At 44.0% G+C, this 22,895-nt stretch overlaps 1 long non-coding RNA gene across 1 annotated transcript; it reads left to right on the forward strand.

Annotated features, from left to right (window-relative positions):
- Window positions 1-1,699: 1,699 nt before the first annotated feature.
- On the forward strand, window positions 1,700-5,174 carry LOC142796446 (uncharacterized). The gene is made up of 3 exons (XR_012893846.1): window positions 1,700-2,011; window positions 2,987-3,065; window positions 4,658-5,174. It is a non-coding gene; the product is annotated as an uncharacterized LOC142796446 (long non-coding RNA).
- Window positions 5,175-22,895: the final 17,721 nt, after the last annotated feature.

Raw genomic sequence — 22,895 nt, forward strand, 5'->3', positions numbered from 1 at the left:
ACGCCACCTCGCGAGTTTGCTGGACTGCCCACGTTTGGGTGCTGAAGTCTTAGCTGCGCAGAGTGGTGGCCCGTCTCGACGACAGGGTCTCCGGAGTAACGTCATCATTCTGGCAACTATATACAATCCCATGACATCTGTGGGAGTGTTGCTGGTCTTTCCCGGCACAATTTGCACGTGTCTTCTTGACGTTTGACCGGGTATATTCGTTTTAGGCGGACTGGGTTAGGAAAGGTGTTCGCTGCAGTAGTCTCCAGGTGACGCCCCTCCTGAGAACACTTTACAGGGAACCCAAGCTCAAGTTTGCGTGCGATGCTCGCGCGGCCGAGCTATGCGTTACTGGGGTAGACGCCGAAGGTTGCCTGCCGCCGGCCACGGCTACTGCAAGGACACCTGCGCGCATGCGCACCTCATTCAGCGCGGGGTCAGCAATAGTTACACTGTGACGCAGTACATATGCAATCCGAGAGCACTGTGCAGTCGCGGAAGCGTAGACGTCATTCGGGCGAAAGAAGCGCCATGTATATTCCAAGTTACGATAGCTGCAGTGGCGCCCCTCGGCGTTGCTTTGGAAGCCTAGCTTAAGCTCAAAAGTTTTGTTATCCTTTCAGAGCAGTGTGTGTTGACACAAACAATGTTGTGCAATGTTTCTCCCCGTTGGGAGGCACGCACACGACTTAGTAGCGACGCATATACAATACCTTCTCGCATACAACCCACACACACAAAACAAACGTAAATGTTTGCTTAAAAATTTGGGATTCGAGTTACTTAAATGCTGGAGGCTTTTCCTTATTTTTGTAGAGTTAAAATTACACTCTAAGCCAAAAATGGCCAAAATGGGAGCAACGGCTGTTTTTACTCCTTCAGACCGACTGTTACTCTCCGAAAAGACCAAGCGGAACAAGATGGCCGACTTGTTCGAGAATGGGGGAGCAACTGTATTCATCTTAAGTTTGTAAGGGAGCAACGGAAGGAGGAACCACTGTAAATGCTCTCGTCACGCAACGGTTACTCCCCGGCAGGACACCGCACACAAATATGCATGCCGCCCACATTGATATTCATGGGCCAGATTATTGTTTGTTCTGTGTGCCAAACTTCACCAAACCAAAACAGTGATTTATTTAAGCATCCGTAGATAATAAGATAGCAGCGCTGGCTGAACACAGAAGGCCTGAGAATACAGTACGGCAAATACCCAACACACGCAGCAGCAGAATGGAGAGTTGGCACGTCAAAGCGGACCGAACGCCGAAACACGTGCAAAACAACGATAAAAAAAGCCTAGACACGCCGTTCGTCCGCGAAGTAAGAGCGTCAAAGTCGATCGAGCACCGAAACAAGTGCATAAGAAGTCCCCCCCCCCCCCCGCCCAGATATATCGGAGAAGAAAAAAAAAAGCGGACACAGACGCGCTTCTCATCAGCCATACACTTAGTAGCACGCTTCACCGTGTAGTTTGAGGGCAGAATGACAAATCTGCGCCATCTGCGCCCGCACGACAAGTGTGGCGCTAGTGTAGCAAACGATGTAAGTTACAAAGTAATTTTTATTCAGTGCTTATGTTGACTAGCACTGAATAAAAATTACACTCAACTTTTTATATTTATTTATGAGTTTTAGTGTACCTCAGTTTTTTTTTATAATTGTATTAGGAGAACACACTGAAATTATTGCGCTGATGCCTGTGCTGCCACTGCTCGACGTTTTTTTTTTTTTTCGGCGCAACTAGGTTCGCGTTCGCACTACTTACTCATTTTCATATGGTCTGTGGTTGGCGAGCACATGGACGTGCGAGCTGTGAGCTATGTTTTGATCGTGTGTGTGTGTCGCAGATTTGCGTTTCTACTTATTCGTGATGAAGGTTAGTGTATATTTATCTTTATGGAGCGCGAAGTTGTTGTGGATTTTGCTGCTGGGTGGAACAAACACATCGTAAACACGTCTTCAGCTATCTGCAAGCCTATTCGCTCGTCGGACAAAGGACTGTGCATGCATCAGCGTGCAGGTGAGTGGCATTCGCAGCAACATTTAATGCTCTTACAATACATTGTTGAGTGGTTGCGCTATTGAAAGAGAAATGATTTGCTCTTATTCACCGTATCCATTGCTAGCCGTATCGGACGAAATTACCTCTATTACCGCCTGCATACCCTCTTGCTTCCCCTGTCACCACTGCAGTGCCAGTGTACTTTTGCAGTTAAAAGTTCATTTCCGCAACACTACCTCGCTTGAAAAAACATTGGGGCGGGGTTGTAGCTGCATTCATACTGGCACTTTTCTACCATTGGCTTTATGTAATGTTAACGGCTGAGTGTTGGGGCCTTGGGCCGCATTTTTTAGAGATGTAAAGTGTATGTAAATCAGTAAGTGAAGAAATCATTGTCGCATCGTTTCACTGGCATAGCCAGGCGGTTGCGCACAGAATTTTTTTAGGCCGGGCGTAGGGAGCCCAAATTGACAACCATATTCGCTTGCCCGGCCTATTCAGATAAGCGGACCCCCCCCCCCCCCCCTCTCCGCACGCCTAAAAAAAAAAAAATATCTGCCCACATCACTGCGTCACTTGCTCCACCTCTGCGCTGAACGTACTATTTTATAAGCGCACCATCAAGCGAGCAGTTTACATATTGACAGAACAATTGGAGGAGGAATGACCCAAATCTTTCAGATTTCTTTAGTGATGCAAAACCTTAGCAAAACTGAATATTGTAAAAGACAATCATAAATGCTGTATGTTCTCGTTAGCGCTGTCATTATTCTGCATCATGAAATCTTTATGCGCTGTAAAAACTTGGCATGCCGTTGAAGTCACATATCGACGTTAATACCAATCGACGAAAATTTCGACAACCTCAATAACGCCGTTTGGGATTTGCCGCATGCACATAATTAGGCTGATTCCCACTTGGCTGTTCTTAACCGGACTTCACTGCTACCAAATGAAACAATATTTGATGCATGTCTTTTACTTTTTTTTCAGCGATATGACACAAATTTGGTTATACTGCAGATAAAGATGCTCCCAACGATGCTAAAGTACAGAAAGCAAGTGAATTTTGGTAAGTGCAGACTTTTTGTACTACGTATATGAAAGCATCGCTTTTTAGGGGCAAACTGTGCATGTGTTGGCCAGAGAATAGTTCATTATGCCACATGGTTACACTGGCACTGACAATTCGACATGGCTCCGCTGGCCCGTGTGTGTGCTCACACTGTTACCGTTAAGATAAAATGTTTATGTTTTCATTGCAGGGATTGCTGTTTGTACTAAAAAGCCAACTGCCAAGATTTGTTTACGCTGGTACTCCTAAAAATATGCTTTCCCTATTTACATGGATTTTGGCTTGCACAAAGCATAACACTTGGGCCTAGATTCACGAAGCTGTCCATGCGCAGGCCTTCATAACAGCGTTTCTTGACTTGCCTTTACCCTGTTTTCTGCAGATGTTTCGTGGGTTTAAAAGTGCCACAGCATGTTGACCTCCCCCACTCTGAAATATTCGCGTTCAAAGTTCCGCAAGAGTGGGCATAACTTTCTTGTGCACCTCTTTGCTAGTCCAAGATACTGAAGTGTTACGCTCTTACTAGAGGTGGCAGTGTTTCTAATGTTTGTATTTCCATCACATTGACCAAGTATGCGATCTTGGCTTGACTGGTAGCACATCCTCAACAAATGTCTTTGTGGCACATGTAGAAGGCAGTACAAAATAAATAGGCAGACATTCACACCGGGAGCTAACTTCTAATAATGCTTTTTTTTTGGAAACCATGGTGTGCTTATTCCAATTTGTCTAACAAGCAGTAACCTGTATGGCTATGAACCAACAAGACGTTGAACTCATAAAAGCTTCACATCTTGTTGCTCTCAAATATATATGTATTGGCAAGCTATTTGTGACACTGTCAAACAAAGAATCAGAATATCTGTGCACGCCTTAAGATATATTGCTTCGTTTACATATCTCGTGGCTGTGACTCGTCAACCGAGTGAACAAATGCACCCTAGTTTTCTAAATTTAAAGCATTTTTTGAAGGTAGCACGGTCTACATTTATTTGTCTATAGTTTTGTCCAGCCGTTTGCGTCAGGTACAAAGAAATATACTGAAGATTATCATGTAGCCTCTGCAAATGGTTGCTTTCAAGCAGGCTTTGCATGCTTGGCTTGTGCCTACATGTATTGCACAATTCAAGACGCAGCAGCGTATGATAGAACAGTAGAATCGAGAGCAACTATGTGCACGAGCTAAATAAGTATTTTAACATGAGCGGACAGTACGTGTTATTTGCCACACACATGACCTCATTTAGAATGCCCATTGGTAAATGGGCTCATAGAAATGTCACTCAGCTGTGTATAGGAAACAAGATAACTGAACCTAAGGGTATCTTTAACTGCTACAAATATGCCTTGTTGAGGTGCTGCACATTTTCTTCCAGAATATTGCTGTCTGAGACATCCTGTGAAGAGCGTCTACCACATCAGCATTTATATGGCTTGCCAAGTAACGTTTGGCTGAACCTTCCTTTTTTTCACATTTCGTTTTGCAGTAGACATCCTAGAATGTAAGCGCTGCTGCAGTGTGTGTGACTCATTGTTATGAATTGATTCTGGCATGTTTAACCTCACACTTCTATTTTTTTTTCTTGCAGCAATGAGATGCTTCACATATGCCTGCGGTGACGTTCTGCTGCGCTAGCCTGATGGAAATACCAGCTGCGAAACTTGAGTTCTTCAGAATTGGAGAAGTTGCCCTTCTCTCACCAATGATGACACAGACTGCCCTATGCTAGAAATTCAAGATTGTTTTTCCACGGATGACGCAAAAAACCTTTGATGCATTATGGTGTTTGTTTAGTGCTGGCTGTGGTGTGGCGAAGTCTACTTTTACGTGTGGTCACACGTCGCCTCATAAAAAGAACAATAAAGCATTTATTTTCCTTTCAATATTGTCCACTTTTTGTGTTAGAAGCACCCAAGCAGTGCTCTTCCAAGGAGCTCTCACCATGTGTTAAGCGTGTGACAAGCATACTCGAGATAAATACTCATTTCCCCAAGGAGTAACTGGAAGCATGTGCAGTTGGTTTTCAGAGAGTAACTGCGAACACGTGGGAGGAACGGTAAAGAGTAACTGTTGCTCTTAGAAGAGCAACTGGTGGGAGTAATGGTTGGTCGGCAGGGAGCAACTGGTGGGAGTAACTGTTGGTCTGCAGGGAGGAACTGGAGGGAGTAACTGTTCATCCCCCGAAGGAGGAACTGAAAGGAGAGCAACGGTTCCTCCCTCTGCAGTTACTCCTTTTAGGAGAGTAATGGGAGTGGCAATGCAATTGCTCCCTGAAAGGAGCAACCCCTGTACCCCTGTTGCTCCGTTTTGGCTTAGAGTGTAAGTACGTGGATTAAATTCAAGGGCTGGCTATATGCGAAAAAATACGGTATATGCGCCGTCGACAAAAGATAGTCTTAGTCTTCAGAGAGAATTGTGTACGCACTCAACTATGGGAGAACCATATAAGCTGTCCACGTTACGAACGTGACAAGTTTGAACTCGATTCCAGTGTGTTCAGAAAAAATTGTGTAACGGTCTAGAGTAATTCGTACTCTACTATCGGATAGCACTGAGCCGTCCCAGATACGGTCACATTCCAGTCTATTTATAGAAAAAGTGTTTAATAATTTATAGTAATTGGTGTGTTTAGAAAAAGTTGTTAACAATTTAAAGCACGAGGTGCTCTACTATGGGAGAGCATCAAGCCGCCCCACGGGCCTTACACATGATGAGGCCGTGGTGACAAAAATTAAGCAGTGAACAAGCTCATGGCATTCTATGCGTCTGCACTTCTATGCAGAGCCTGCCGTGGAACTGTCGATTCAAGATTCTACCACGAAGGGCAGGAAACAAGCGTAAGTGTTTATCGTAATCATCAGCCACACTTTAAGTCCTCTTTATTCGTGGTAGTGGTGCTTAGCCGTGTAGATTTTTCTCGTAGCTATGTACGAGCTAAACAATTTCTGCAAAAGTTAGCGTTGCCTGCTACGCACTGCGTGTGCTTATGACGTAAACGCTGACCAAGCTTTTACGTATACGTACGCAATAACACAGCGAGGTCTCCCCAAAAGCTGTGTGATCACACGGGACGGGACAGCGGAGAGGTCTCTCTCTCTCTCTCTCTCTCTCTCTATATATATATATATATATATATATATATATATATATATATATATATATATATATATATATATATATATATATATATATATATATATATATATATATTATTGTAACTCTATCATATCGTCACACACAAAATCCTTTAACGACGCGCGGGGGCGTATATAAACTCCTTGATGCGCTATCGTGGTCTGCCGACTCAATTATATCGTGAGTAAAAGGATCCCTACATGCTTAGAACGGAGTGCCGTCTTTCAACGAGCCAGCCCAAAGTGGCTCTTGCGAGGAGAGCCCCGCCATATGAACCGATTATGGGAGACGCATGCAAATCGACGCGGACATTATAGCCCCGCCAGTCTCCTCCGCCTTTGGTGGGCGGGAGAGTGAAGTATGGCTATACGTCGTCGTCGTCGTCTTCATTGCGGTCTACCATCGATACGCCCGCAAAAAGAAAGCCGCTGTGTCTTCTGTCTCGCGTCGTGTACGCAAAACTTGGCGCCCCTAACGACTGTGCGGTTCGCGTCGGCAGCCCTTAATGACGGCCCGACGACCACTCCCATTCGAGATCGGGCAGCTCACATAGCCTGGCTGCTTCGAGCGCTCCCTTCCTTCTTCCATCCGGACGCCACCGTCCATCGGCGCTCCACACGCGTTCGACCGAATTTATACGCGCCCGCGTCGGCGCACAATTGGGCGCTTGTGTTCGGAAGCAGATAGCGTGGAAGGGGAGGGGCACGTAAGTGAAACTACAGCGACTTTAGCTTGGTGTGTTTCCGGTGCTCCTGTCGGGATTACTTGGTTTGTGAGCTTTTAGTCCACTCTATACAGTACAATATATTTCCCCTTACAGCTTTGTACACGACTGCGCTTCTATTCTTTAACCAAAACCCTCTGGTTATTTATTTCACAAACGTCGGAAACCAGTGGGAAGAATCACGGAAGTCGATATAGTCCGCACACATAGGTACGGCCGTAAACACTGAAATATCAGGCTTTGTGAATTCCGTATCATGGCCCGCTGCGGTGGTCTAGTGGCTAAGGTACTCGGCTGCTGACCTGCAGGTCGCGGGATCGAATCCCGGCTGCGGCGGCTGCATTTCTGATGGAGGCGGAAATGTTGTAGGCCGGTGTGCTCAGATTTGGGTGCACGTTAAATAACCCCAGGTGGTCGAAATTTCCGGAGCCCTCCACTACGGCGTCTCTCATAATCATATGGTGGTTTTGGGGCGTTGAAGCCCACATATCGATCACCATCAATTCCGTGTTCATACACTCCCTATTGAAAAAACGTCCACCATAGGAATGGTGAATCCCACCATTCACCATTTTGGTGGATTATGGCGGTGGAAATGATGGCACATGGTGTATGGGGGCTATGGTGGAGCGGATGCTGGATGGCGCGCTCCAGCCGGCAATGCTGGAACGCGAAGCAGCCTCAGAACCACCGTGACGAGCTGCCGCTACAGAAATAATAAAAATAATTGTATAGAAAAGAATGTAGCAAGGACCCGTAAAAAAAAAAATGCGCGTCTGCGTGGAATCGAACTTGACACCTCCGAATTTTGAGCTGAGTGCACTAACCACTTCGCCACGCTGACTTTTTTTTTCTTTAATGAATGACATTGTCACCAGTAAAGTACACAGAACATACTTCATCAGAAGTCAGGCAAACACACACAAGCGTCAAGAACGGGAAGCCACTCCGAAACGGGGTCAAAATTCTCGACAACACTGCGCACTTGAGCAGCTGCTTCTCGGAAGACAGATCTCGTCGACCGTGGTGGCTCAGTATGTCTATCGATCATGCGACTTTTCCATAATGAATAAAGTCCCAACAACATAAACAAGTCATAAGGAGTACTATCAGTCATACTCTTTTTGAACGGAAGGAACCTAATACCATGGGCTGTGATTGGAAGTTCTTTTCTTAACGTTCTTTTTAGAATGTCCCAAAAATAAAAAGCATCACTACAATGAATAAAACAATGCTCTATAGTCTCAGGTTGGTTTCAGAGTCTACAATTCACTGTCCAGGGTACGTATATTAATTTTTCATTCAGCCACGTTTTCACTGGCAGCGTGGAAATGTCCAGTTCAAAGAAAAATGTTTTCGTTGAAGGAGATATACACATTCTACGTACACGAAATAATACATCGTGACCAGACAGAAGCGAATATAGCTTTCGATAAACAGGTTCGGGGAAAAGGTTATTCACAAGTGCAGCGGTTAAATTTGTTTTGTCAATAGTATACAAATACTCTAAGGTAAACCTGGCTTTTAAAAAACTGACAGTATCAACAATTTCTTTTAGGAATCCCCGCAACGGCAATTCCTTAGCAACGCTTGTTGTGACATGAATAAAAGGAAGGCGGTAACATAGACGGTTACGAAGAACCGATAATAGAAATGGGTGGCACACATCCTTGAGGTAGAAACATTGCAACACCAACTGTCGCACGAACAAATGCACAAGGCTGAGGCCACCCTTTTCGAGTGGAAGAAAAAGATTGTCTCTTCTCATGGGTTCCCAGGAAGAGCTCCAAATAAAGCAGGCAAACATCCTATGAAAGGCTTGAATGTGTACCCGAGCGCAATGCAACACATGCAGAATATAAATAAGCTTCGATACAAGGAATATATTGCACGCTTTCGCTCTGGCGAAAATGGAAAGCTCCCGTCCGTGCCATGTTGCCACCTTTCGGCGGATCGTAGTTATCGCAGCGGTCCAGTTTGGGCCGCTGTTACGATAGTTATCGAGAGGCACACCAAGATATTTCATAGGAGTCGAATTCCAAAGAATATTTGCGAAGACCGAAGGAGTTGTAGCCCACATGCCTAGCCAGAATCCACTACTTTAATCAAAATTTATGCTGGCGCCAGCGACTTCACAGAAACGTAAAGTAGTGTTGACTGCTTCTTGAACGCTGGGTTTATCAGCGCAAAAGAAGGCAATGTCATCTGCATAAGCTAGAACTTTAACTTCCTCAGCATCATATCGGTAGCCTCTTGTGCTGGACTTTAGAAGCACACTTAAACATAATGGTTCCAGATAAATTGCAAAAAGCAAAGGTGACAGCAGACATCCCTGACGCACAGATGAATTTAACTCTATTATATGGGAAAGTGTGCGATTTACAATTAGCCTAGTTGTGCACTTCTTATAAGAGAGTGAGATACGATTGTATAGTACATCACCCAACTGCAGGTGTCTTAGGAGCCGGAACAAAAAAGCATGCTGTACCTTATCAAATGCTTTTGCAAGGTCTATTTGAAGGAGGGCTACTTGGTCCATGCTACCATCTATACACTCAAGAACTGAACGTGCAATATGAATGTTTGTCTGTATAGAGCGACCATGAATTTCACATGTTTGATGGTCACCTACACATTTAGTAATCACTGTCTGTAGCCGATTTGTCAACAATTTAGCAAATATTTTGTAGTCAACGTTACATAACGATGTAGGCCTGCATTCGTTAACTCCCTTTAATGCGTTAGGATCAGCATTTTTGGGGGATTAATGTTGTATGGCTCTGATAGAAAGAAGGAGGAAGTTCACCACTGTCATAAGCCTCTTTAAATAGTTGCTCAAGGAAAGGTATCAGAAGTTCCTGAAAAGCTGTGTAAATTTCGCCACTAAGGCCATCTGGGCCAGGAGTTTTGTTTTTCTGCAACGCTGTTATTGCAAATCTAATTTTCTCTCTGGTTATTGGCCCCTCTACAGGGGCCAATAACCAGAGAGTCTATCATCATCTTGTAACTGAGGCACAAGGGCAATGAAGTGGTTAGCTTCTTCCTCGAAATTCTCCTGAAGCTCAGTCACGGTGAACAAACATTTGTAATAATCTTCAAATGCGGCTCTTATTTCACATGCCTCTATGCAAAGGGAACCACGCGACTCAATTTGCAGTATCTGTTTAGAAAGTGCATATCTCTTTTCATCCCCGAGAGATTTTTAGTGGGTTCCTCTTCAGTGAAATGGGTAACACGGGAACGAATCTTAGCTCCTCTGTATAAATCTGTATCATGTTTTTGTATCTGTGCTCGAATCACATTTATCTCGTCCCCGTACAATCTCGGCTGTTGACTTTCAAAAGTACGGAGCTTATGAAGTAATTCATAAATATAGCGCTTTTCAGCTTTTTTTCTTTGCGCTATTTCGCATGAAATACTAATTGCCTGATACTTGACTCTTTCTTTGAACCTTTCCCATTGAGCGAAAATTGGTAGCTGTCGACACTGTGTTACCTCTTGTACCGATTCTTTTACTATTTTAACAAAACAATCTTCGCGCAACAACTGTACGTTAGGCTTCCATAGGTCCCAGTTTAGAGGGGTTTTACGAAAATTTTTAGGACACCAAGAAACAGTGACCAAGCAATGGTCTGTAAAAAATATGGGCTTTACAGCATAATTATGAATGTGAGACCATAAGCTTAGAGATACATATACACGGTCAAGCCGAGCATGAGAGATGCCTTGAAAGTGCGTGAACCTCACCGAGGAAGGTGAATGCACTCCCACATCTATTAAATTGTGGTCATTCAATAGTTTCTGCAATAAGGCTGCACTTGCATCATAACGATTTGCTATATATGAATGTTATATATGAATGATATATGAATGTTATATATGAATGATGTTATATATGAATGTTATATATGAATGAGCGCCACGCTGACAGATGGCGGTACAGGTGTTAAAGAAGTAGTCAACCCATAAAGTCACTGTTTAACTTCAGTTCTGTTTGTCGTTTACTTGGGTGGGACAGGATCTGCAGCTGCTACTAAGATTTGCACATTTGATAAACACGAACAACTGCTGCCTGTAACGATTGCCACTGCGATAATGGCAACAGTGCTGTTTTTGTTACAATTTACAACTGCAAGGAAAAAAAACAACTCATTGGACTGAGGAGCAGGTAGAGCTTATCGGCGGTTGCTGCCAAGTTTATTATCCGTTTCTCGCTCCTTCCAAAGGGCGATATCAGTTCAGGCTTTATTACGCTTCTACGCTCATTCGATAGATATGCCCACGCAATTGATTTTGATGTTTTTCGCGCAACGCACACCACAGTCATGCCAGCGCACCACTGTTGCTCTGTCGTTAGGAACAGCTACATAACGGCTTGTCCAAAACGAATGCAGTGCGCCAGAAACATTATGCTATCATACTGGTTCAGTAAGCATACGAATTGACGTGTCTATGTTCTCGCTTAAGAGCCAGCGAAGCGCCGGCGAGTGCGACCGGCAGCTGTCGGTGAGGGGAGGAGTACCTTTGGTGGAAGTGCTGCAAGCGCGTCGCATTGATGTTTGTCGCTTTTTGCGCGGACACTGTACACAATAAAAAAGGCTTCATTTAGGGTAAATGATGCCGCAGCTGTGCTGTATTGACATTTTTACTCGTCAAAATTGTGTATTCTGAAACCCAGAAGCACCGATATCACTCGTACGGGCTCGGTCGGTATGGCTACCCTTTGGTGGAAATCATGGTGGTAGAACAGAAGGGTGAAAGTCAAGTTCGCTTGGGCTCACCTCGACGCATGTCGGAAGTGAGATTTCATGCATATTCGCACGCACTTTGTGAACTTAAAGGTGCGGCTCAAACAATAGAGTGTGCAAGAATTACCAAAGTTGCGTTTCTAGCGTGGCGACATCAAGTGACCGCTGTGTTCTGCTCTAACATTGAAAGAAGCAATTGCGAACTGGCGCCCATTTATTTGTCGACAACTTCTTGCCGATGTAAAACGTTTATTGTCATGTTCACAGTGACAGCTCGAGTATTCTAAACATCGCAACAAAGAAACACATCGCGCATGTCAAACTGAAGTAAGTACGTGCGCGAAATGTAAACTTATTCCCGGCCGCATATTCTATGCTCCACAAAAATTGTAGCGTTTTTGACACCAAAGGAATAAAAAAAAACGTACTAGAAAGCATAATGAGCAGCGTTGGTTTCTTTTTACTGTAAACATATATCTCTGCGCACTCAAGAATGCATCACTACAAATAAGCGATTTCACATGTATACTGTCATGTGCTTTTCATCATGCCACCATTATCCATCAAGCTTCCATCATGCCACCGTCATCCACCTTGCTCACCAAGCCTTCCACCCAACACGTTTTGCCTCGCCACCATGAGCCGGCATTTTCCACCGTCACCACCATTGGCTCGCCACCACCACCACAATCTGCCACCATTTTTTTCCACTCTAGCCATCATCAGCCATTATTCCCACTACAGTTTCCACCATATCCACTAACATTTCCACCATATGCACTATTCCTTCCACCATATCCAACAGCGATTCCAGCACCCACCAACCCAGGATTTTCAATAGGGCTTCACATGCAACTTACGGTTCTTTCTCACTCACTCACTCTCTACTATATTGCCTACGAGAGAGGGAGGTAGGTGAGTGAGTGAGTTACTGAGTGTGGATGTTGAAACAGCAGACGGGACGGGGGCAGTGCTCTCGAAAGACCTGGCGGAGGAAGAAGTCAAAGGACGCTTTTAGCTTTGTTGTTATTCGCAACGTTTGACGTATTGCTTGACTTTGTCGAGCGTTATGAACAAATAAAACCTATCTTGTGTCTGGTATGAAGTTCTGATGAACCCTAGAGGGTCAGAGGTTGCACCATTGTGCATGGCTTCCAGTATCTCCAGTCGCCGACTCCGTGACACCACCAGAATGGAGCGTTGCCTTTAACTTTTTTCATGCGCCTTCGATACCGCCACCCTATCCAAGGTGCTTTGTTTGTTTGTAGGTGTCCACGGCGTTGTGAAGCTACCGAAAGGTAGCTTTCACCGCGGGCTCCACTGCTATTACGTTTTGTTTTGATGGCGAAATAAACCAATTCAATTCAATAACTGCTCTTGACACGGACGCAAAACCAACCAAAGGCTTCAAGATTCGATGCAGTGGCAAATCGTCCCTCCAAGCTATTAATATTTCTCGCTCATCCCTGCATATCATCGTGCCTGCGAATGTGGAATAAATGGGAGAAACGTAGACACCAAAAGTGTCTTCGTTCTCCGTCGTCGCGAGAGGAAGGCGAGAGAGGTAATATGCACTCCATAGAGACGTGAGGATACGTTGGAAAGAACAAACTTATACTCCAAGCCAAACTTACTAGCCGACCCCATCCCATCGCGCTCATTCATCAGCTAGCCTAAAGCGGGGTGGTCGGTAACGATAGTGAACGATATTAACACTAGTCCGTACATAGACATGAGACAAAAATTTGTTCCCTGCGAGAAGAACAGCATTATTATCACAAAAAATAGACTGGCATAAAGCCCAACGTGTACAGCTCCATGACGAAGTTTTACTAGCACGGTCCCGATGCGTGTTGACTACTATCAGCCCCCACTTCCGTAGGGGATGTTACATCGAGGTGACTATGAGAACATCGACGTTCATATAAATTTTACCTGGTCCAACATGTCCTCGAAACCGATGTCCAGTTTAAAAGGACACCTTTCTGGAAACACATGTTATGGGCCACACCCGTCAGAGAAATCAGAAACGAAGCCGTGAAGACACTCAACAGGCACAATAAACTTCTCAGCTCCCACTCTGGTTTTCGTGATTCGAAGGAGCTAACTGCCTCAGTTTTCAGTAAATCTGGCTTCACTCCATTTCTCTCCACAAAATATCCAGCTACTAACATTCCAATTAAAGTAACTGTGTATGGTCCCTGTGGGACCAGAGTAGGCCATAGGTCCGCCATCTTGCCTGGCTAGCATCCACAGCTATGCGGTGAAGTCGCCCTCTGTTCTTGCAGGCGACATTCATGTCATGTTTTATTTCTTCTTTCCATGTTGCATATCGACATACTTAGCTTGCATTCTTGACGCGCTGTTGTCAGTGCTTGAAAACTGTTTTTCTGCCCGATTGCTAACAAAGTGCAACGTAAGAGCTGACTAAAAGCATGGTAAAAAAAAGAGACGTTTTTGCTCAGCGTGTGGCGAAATGTGCAAAGCGAACATTATCAACTTCTTTTGCCTTGTGACATTCACATTTCGCAAATTATCGGAATTTTCGACCGGATAACGAGCGGGAACATTCAGTATTCACGTTACGCTGGTGCAATGCAACATTCTTTGACCATTACGGTGCATGAAATTAACCGATTAGTAGATCTTTTCTTTTTCAGTTTCCTGCTTGAAAGTTCGGTAGGTCTGCAGTGATGATTTTGTAAGCATTCCAATCTTCCACATGTCCCTCTCAGTTTCCCTCACCTCCTTCTTAACTGATGTTTCCGTTTGGCTTTGTATTCTGCTGTTATCTAAATACTTGCTTCATAATTTTCGAGTTCGCTTCCTCCAATCAGTATCAACATGTACAAGTAGCTGAAAGATTTCCTAGCCCAACTCTCCTCTCTCATTTCTCTCATTCGCTCATCAAATTCTATCTTGCTGCTAGCTCCTCTGCACTCCAACGATGTGTTTCTCATATTACCCTGTAGCCAGCTGCTACCCCCGATTTGGGGTATTCCCGTGTGCTCCCAAGGAAAGTTTACCTATGCCGCGTTGTTTAAAGGGAATGTCTACCGTCCTTCGTTGCTCTCCTGTTTTGAGTCGCAGTAAAAAGCATACCATGTGAAGTGTTAACCTTGCAGTGGTTCATCTGGAAAGGGCGTAGAAATGTTTAAAACAGAATTTTTCTGTCCGCGTTATGTCTCTTTCTATCGGTGGGATGAACGCCTACTACACTGGTCGGTGCCGGTGAAAGTCGAAAACTGAAACCACGTGTGGTTTTGCAGCATTCCTCAAGTTTGATTAATAATAAAACAGATATCGTAGTGGTCGTTTTAGGCACACACACTTTTTTGTTGTTCTGACGAGCGGTGGCAGACGCCGTGGTCGTGTTTCTCCGCCGTTTTCAGGCAGGCATGCAGGCAACCGAACACACTGCTGGCAGCGCCACCGGGCGCCTATTTGAGCGCGTGAGAGAAAAAAAAAGCAAAAATTGGTCTCTGGCACAACCTAAAGCTGCCTCAAGTGCATAACATACAACTTCAAGTTAAACGTGTTTGTTTTTAAGCAAAATAAGTTGACCTGCGAGGATTTCTTGTCCAAACCAATAGATTGTAAATATTGACCACATTCGCTGTGGGGTGACGCTAATGGTCACTTTTTATCGACTTTGAACATCAAGTAAAAATTATAATTCCTTATTTCTGGCCCGAAAGCATGCTCCTTGCCACTGACGTGATGAACGCTCTTTTCATTTGCGCCACAATCAGAAAAAAAATTTCCGAGTGGTAGACAGTTTTTTTTAATTTACATTCTTGCTTGAACCTCCAATTTGATGCAGAAGACCGCATTTCCGAACGTCAAACCCGGCACCATGACCCCTTTCCAATGCCTCTCACCACGTCACACCTATTATAGTTCCATAGTGCCCTATTTTTCACTACAGCGGCATTTCTGTTACCTTAAGTCATTTCGTATCTTTCGAGCTCCCTTAAGTACTCAATCCCGTTATTTATCCATACGCCCAAATATTTGTATTTATCCACTATTTTTAGCGTGACTTCCGGTATCTTATGCTCACTGCCTTTGTTATCAATAAAAATCATGATTGCCGATTTTCCCATCAGCAACATGACCAACAATCAGCAACATACGCGAACTGATCTCTACGGGAAACTGGTCAGCATGCATGCCTTTGGGGCAATGCGTCATTGCTCATGTTTTCTCGAAGGCCGTGCATGCTGGATTTCGCAGTCTCGGCGTAAATCACTTCGTTTCTTCTGGGCGTTGTTCTTCGGGCCGCTTCGCCTGCCTTCTCACTGTTGCTGGCATAGAGTTTCATACAATGATACCTAGAGGAGAATATGGCGCTAGTGTCTGCGCTGGCTGCTTCAGCGGCATTTGTACCCTCATGGGAATTATGTGAAGTACAGGCTTAGGATCCGCTTCGGATGGACTACGTTCTTGAGATTCGCGACGCTTCTTTTCAGAGTGGAAAACAGAGTGATATGACCCTAAATTTATTTAATACTTGCTTCAATTTTTTGTACGCAAACCTTATGGCAAAAAGTTTTTGTGACCAGGAGACAAAACTGAAACTTGGGCAAATTCAACCATCAGGGTATGCATCGCTCTGTCATTGCGTTCCAGATTTAGCATCAATATTTATTTAATTATTTTTTACAACACTTGAAAACAAACGTGCTTGCTTCTCTCTAAAAAGTACGCATTACCTATTTATGCTAATAACAGTAGAGTAATAAGTGAGAAACACTTATCGTTTCGTCTTCTGCGATGTCAGGTGCGTCTGTGCCAGTGGTCTGCCTCCAACGCACCTCTGCTTTGTTGTGAAGCCGAGTCAGCGGAGCGGGACGGTGGGTCTACTTACTTCGTCATCACTTTGCAGTCGATTTAAAACGAGTTTAACCAAGACGCACTCATAAAAAAACACGAACGCGAGGCAATCTCCTGCACTATCATCAGACGCTACATCTAGGCGCAATGGTGAGTGGATGACGCTTTGTTTAAACTGTCAAACACGACTCGCAAAGCTCCAACGTCACAGCAAGTCAGGAGATCTAGTGGTTGCCAGACTCTTCGAGCAACAAAGGCACTGCTTCAGCCTTTTTTACCGCACCCCACCACCAGTGGCGTAACTAGATAGGACGGCGCCCAGGGCAAATATATTTCCGCGCCCCTCATTATGCCCGTGATAATGTTTGTTATTATTATTATTATTATTATTATTATTATTATTATATAATAATAATAATAATATTAATTATAATAATAATAATAATATTAATAATATTAATAATAATAATAATAATAATATTAAATAATATTATTATTATTATTATATTATTATTATTATTAGCGCTAATGTAGGCTTCCGCGATTGCCTACTGGCGCGCGGCGGGCCATTTCGGAGGCCAAGGGCCACCAGTTCTGATTTCGATGAGCTACGCCCGCGTTTTTGTATAGTATTTTTCTTTTTTTATTCAAACTTCCGGAAGTCCCTTACCCGTCATTGTTCTCTTCCAGTCCACACTGCAAAAATCTTGACGGCACGGGCGCTTCCCAGGCCCAAGTTTCTCGTACCTAAGCTTTCGCGCTATTTGTGCATCCCAAGGAATGCAGGGTGAGTACAAAACAAAGCAACCAGCTAGACACCGCGCCCTCGGGTCTGGTATGGGGGTTAAACTGGTCGGAGTGTTCTGCCGTTTCGCTCCGTTCGCTGTTCCATTGATGGAGGTCATCCTTGTGCGGCCGCATTCTTTCAGGGAAGTTCTTGGTTTCTCCAACGTACGAAGCGGGGCAGTCGGCACATGCTGTCGGGTACACTACGCTCTGCGCTTTTTTCGCAGGTGCGTGTTCTTTGGGCCAAAGGATGAACCTGCCCATGGCGGTGGATGGCATGTGGGAAACGTTGACCCCCGCCCTTCTATTGCTTTGCTGGCGCCCGCGATGCAGGGAATCAACAAACGTCGCCGTCGTGTCACGCTTTCTCCGTCTTTCCTCCAGAGAACTCTGCGAATAAACGCCTTTGTTTAGCCTTTGGTGCCGAGGTCACGGATTATATTCGCCCTTCCTTCCGCCGCTGCGTGGACGATTAGTCGTTGGACGATCGGCTATTTCGTTGGAGTTTTCTGTTCTTACTCAAAAAAGGTGCATTCGAACTTTTTTATTTTATTTTGTTTACGTACGTGGTTGGTTTCAGGGAAGCTTTCAGTAAGTGGTTTGGGAGGCTGGTGGGGTTCGCTGAAACTCATCTAACCCAGTGCTGCGGAGCACAAAACAAAGCTTAGCCGAGGGTCATGGGAAGGCACGGAGGTAGCGCAGCAAAATGAAAATAGAGGATCCTTTTCCCGATGCAAAAGCCATTGCGGCAACCCTTTCCTTCACCACCATCCCCACTTCCAGTCGTACATTACAACCTCGCCCCTCCCCCCTTCCAGGCGGTTTTACGGAAAAAAACATTGACAACCTTTCCAGGGGGCGCCAACCCGAGGACTCGGCTTGGCGCCCCCTCCCTAGTGGCGCCCGGGGCACTTGTACCCCCTTGCCCCCCCCTAGTTACGCCACTGCCCACCACCAGCCCTGCACGAATAACGAAACTGAAACTGTAAAAAAAGGTCTGTACACAGTTCACTAGCTAATCCTATTCAATCCGAAACCTGTACTTCCCATAATTTCCATGGGGGTACACGACCGCAGCGCCAGATTCCTCTCTAGGTATTATTCATTGACGTAGCCAAGGGGTGGGGGGCGTTAAACACCCCTCCGCTTGCCCGCTTTATTTTTTGTGACATGATTTAGAAACTAAGCGCTGCTATTATCACAATATCATTTCCGGGGGCTTTTGCAATGAATAGTATAGGAATTTTCAATAGGCAAAGGTTTGTTTTAACGAAAAAAAAGCCAGACACAGTTCCGAGGTCTGATAGGCCACGTTAAAGCATAATACAGGATGACTCTTCGTGTGCTAAGATATACTCAGGCCAGAGAATAACATTTCTATTGAACCTTCGCACGTTCTGCTAACATCTAAACACACGCACGCACGCATGCACACACACGCACACGCACACACACACACACACACACACATGTGTGTGTGTGTGTGTGTGTGTGTGTGTGTGTGTGTGTGTGTGTGTGTGTGTGTGTGTGTGTGTGTGTGTGTGTGTGTGTGTGTGTGTGTGTGTGTGACATAAAATTTGGTTCATACACCTGACTTCGATTGTATGCGAGTGTACAATATATTTATACATATCTTTACTATGCCCTAACGCATAGTGGGACTGCTAAGTGTTGCCTAGTGACGAAGGTGCAACACCTGCAAACGTGAAGGCCAATGACAATCTTAGAAAGGCATACTAAAATACTCACCATGTAACATACGCTGATAAATAAAAAGATGGTGGTCATAACCCTAAAGCGGTGTAATGAGAAATGCATTGTGGGGCAGCTGTAGTGAGTACAAGCTCCATTGTTCAACAGTGTGCAAAACAACGCAAGAATAAGGAACATAAATCTGAAAAAAATATAGGATAAATTATATATGGATACATTGATTCGCTTAATCTGTTCGTTTTTTTTTTACATTGACATGACCAGAAGGGCACACCGAGCAATTTCTATTTCTGCAACTAGGGACATGACGTACGACAAAAAATGCACAGAATGGAGAAAAATGGTGGGCATGTTATCATGTAAAATTACGAGCAATATACATATATAGTTACAATAACTTTTTACAAGAAATAAAAAAACTCTGTGCAAGCAATGTTTCACGCAGCAAACAGACACATTACGTAGCGGAACACTTCTGATTATCTTTTTCAATTGACACGACGATCATCCTGCGCATAACATGTCATATCATATGCCCCATATGTTACCCAAAATTTCGAGAATCACCACATGCAAATTTGGGTTGTTCCGTTGCCGTTCACACCTTTCGTATCCGCGAACCACGTCTGCAAGTGAAAGGGTAACCGTAGAGAACGTGCTGGCAAAGTGATTTTCACCAATATTTCTGATGCAGTTGAACTTTCTTCTTTACAGCTGGACGAAAATTAGCGCACACTAACTTTACCAAACCGGTGGTGCAGTGGTTATGGTGCTCCATTGCAGACTTGCAGGTAGCGGGATCGAATCCTTGTCGTATTTTTGATGTAAGCAAAAATGCTTGAGGCCCGTGCACTTTGATTTATCTGTATGTTAAAGATTCAAAGTGGTAAAATTTCCGGAGCGTCTCATTACGGATTCCCTAGTAATCCTATCGTGGTTTCGGAAAGTTAAACCCCATCAATTGATCATTAACAAGTATGTTTTTACTGCTGTTCAGAAAATCTCAATCCAAGAATAACTTCAGTTAACTTTCTACCTTGATCAGTTTACTTTCTTCCTTGAGGCGCCTGATGTTGATACTACACACACTTTCAGCTGAAGCCGTCAACGTTTCCGGTAAAGAACAGAGATGATGTCTTCCGGACGGAATTGAAATTCCAAGGTGGATGTTCGGAGAGCAATGCCAAACAATCTTTCATTTGTTGTTGTAGCTCTCAGGTACATCTTTCAGAGCCTCAGCGATGAAGAAGAGCCTTCCGCTTCAGCTGCGCTCACGGGCAGAGTTGCCAGAATTTTTAGAAGACGGTGCGAGTTTGGGAATATAACATCTGGGAAATTGGCAACCACTTGCATCGCAGACATGCTCAGCGTTTCTCGCTTCTCTAGCTTTCATTTCGCAGCCCATATTGTTAACTCCCCTTTTATGCTTCCGACTACTGGCGCTGTCCACAACAGAGCTATGGCGGTGTCGCTGTTTTTGTATAATCAAATCTACCTTACAAACAGCGGCATGACATAATATTTTCGGTACGAAATTGTGAAACTGTGTGGATTGAATTGGAGGTTGTTAATCAAACAATTATCGTTTACTTCTATCGCTCGCTTTCATCGTCTGTTGATTGATTGATAAGTAAGGTTTAACGTCCCAAAACCACCATATGATTATGAGAGACGCCGTAGTGCAGGGCTTCGGAAATTTTGACCACCTGGAGTTCTTTAACGTGCACCCAAATCTGAGCACACGGGCCTACACCATTTCCGCCTTCATTGGAAATGCAGCCGCCGCCGCTGGGATTCGATCCCCTGACCTGTGGGTCAGCAGCCGAGTACCTTAGTCAGTAGACCACAGCGGCGGGGCGCCTTCATCGTCTGTATCTGTTTTTGCAATGAATTGAATATTGTGCTTGGTAAATTATCTTCAGGAAAGAAAAATGTTCTCATTCTTGGTGATATTATTATAAATTTGCTAGATGACTGCAGCACTGCTACTATTGCTTACACTGACTGTCTTTTTCGTTTTGGCATCCAATCATTGGTTTCCCTTCAAATCAGATGTACACCAGGTTCTTCGGCCATATTAACCGACCACACATTTTCCTTTCATATGTGTCCTCCTGTCTGCGGTGTACTTGATAATAACATCACGGATCAATTTTTATCTTCTTCAAACTTCCTCGTCAATTACATAAACCTTGGCATAAGTTTGATAACTGTGATCAACAAATATGACGTTATTAAACAGCTTCCTAAGCTAAAAAGGTCTTCCAGAAATTCAGAATTGGACGTAGATTCTCCATTTATTTAATTTACAGATAACATAAAACAATGTATCATTAATTCGACCAGAATTGTGAGGTGCCGGAGACATATCCCTGTGTTGCACAATCCCTGGTTAACAAATGGCCTTCTGACTATAGCTTACGCAAAAAAGATAATCCTTACCAGAAAGTTATAAAGCATCCTTTGAACATTCGACTCAGAACACGCTCTAAAGTTTACTGCAATCTACTGAACAAGCTACTAAAAGAAGCCAAAAGAATATATTGCGAATGCAGAATAGCTGAGGCTGGCTCTAATGCAAGGCGGCAATGTAAAATATTAAATTCTTTCCTGGACCGATTCAGTCGGTATGAACCCATAAGAAAGCTCAAGTCATCAAGTGGCTTCTATAACAAACCGTTAGATGTTGCCAACGCTTTCATTGACTTCTTCCGTGGTCCCACTTCCGGGGAAAACCGCAGAAATCAAGTATCACCTCAACATTGGGAACAATCAATGTACCTATTTGCAACTGACGCAGACGAGATAATCAAGGTCACAAATAATTTAAAGGTTACGGGCGCAGGTTTAGATGAAATCAGTTCAGCAAATAAAAAATTAGTCGCTCATTACATAGCTAGCCCTCTATCCTGCATCCCCAACTTAATATTCACGAGTGGAATATTTTCAAGTCAGCTGAAAAAGCGAGAAATATTGCCGCATTTAAAAAAGAAGACCACGCTTGCATTTTAAATTATCGTCCTATTACTGTTCTCTCCTTTTTATGCAAGGTCACTGAAAAGTGCATATAAAAACGCTTACCACTTAGCTCTCAAAGCTTATTATTCTTACTTAAATTTAATTCGGCTTCAGGGCAGGTCCTTCGACTTACTATGATGTACTTTCTTCCACAGATAAAATAAAAAGCGCCATAGATGCTGGTTTCTACGCAGGATCAGTTTTCATAGACCCATCAAAAGCATTTGACCCCATAAATCATGACATACTTCTTTCTAAACTACGCGCAGTAGGTGTCGACGGGCCCGGGTTGAAGCTTATAAAGAGTTATTTGACAGAGACACACAGGCTGTGTGTTAGTTCCTCGCTTTCTAACTTCAAAATAACAAACAAGGGTGTTCCGCAGGGATCGATACTTGGCCCACTACTATTCTTGCTTTGCATAAATTATTTGCTTAACCACCTATCACAAACGGAAGCTTTCCCTGACGCAGATGACACGACATTGCCTGCTAGCGATCGATCACTAACTGCTCTTACATCGAAGTTGAATACTGATTTGAACATTGCTTTAGCATGGTGCCGCCTTAATTCACTGCAAATAAACCTCACCAAGACTTGCTTTATGTTTTTCCATACCAGTCACAAAACACCAGACATCCTTCTAACTGTCATTCCTGATTCTCGTGTCATTAGTGTCGTTAATATATGTTCATTTATTGGTGTTACTTTTGATTGAAACTTCATATTTACGAAACACATCGCCCACCTGAAGCGCAATATCGCTGCTGGTATTACAATTTTAATAGAAGCCAGGTACTATTTCAGCAAACCTACACTACTAACCCTGTAATACTGTTTCATTGACAGTAACTTGAACTAGTGCA

This window comes from Rhipicephalus microplus, chromosome 2 (assembly GCF_043290135.1).
Source record: "Rhipicephalus microplus isolate Deutch F79 chromosome 2, USDA_Rmic, whole genome shotgun sequence".
NCBI classification, from domain to species: Eukaryota; Metazoa; Arthropoda; class Arachnida; order Ixodida; family Ixodidae; genus Rhipicephalus; species Rhipicephalus microplus.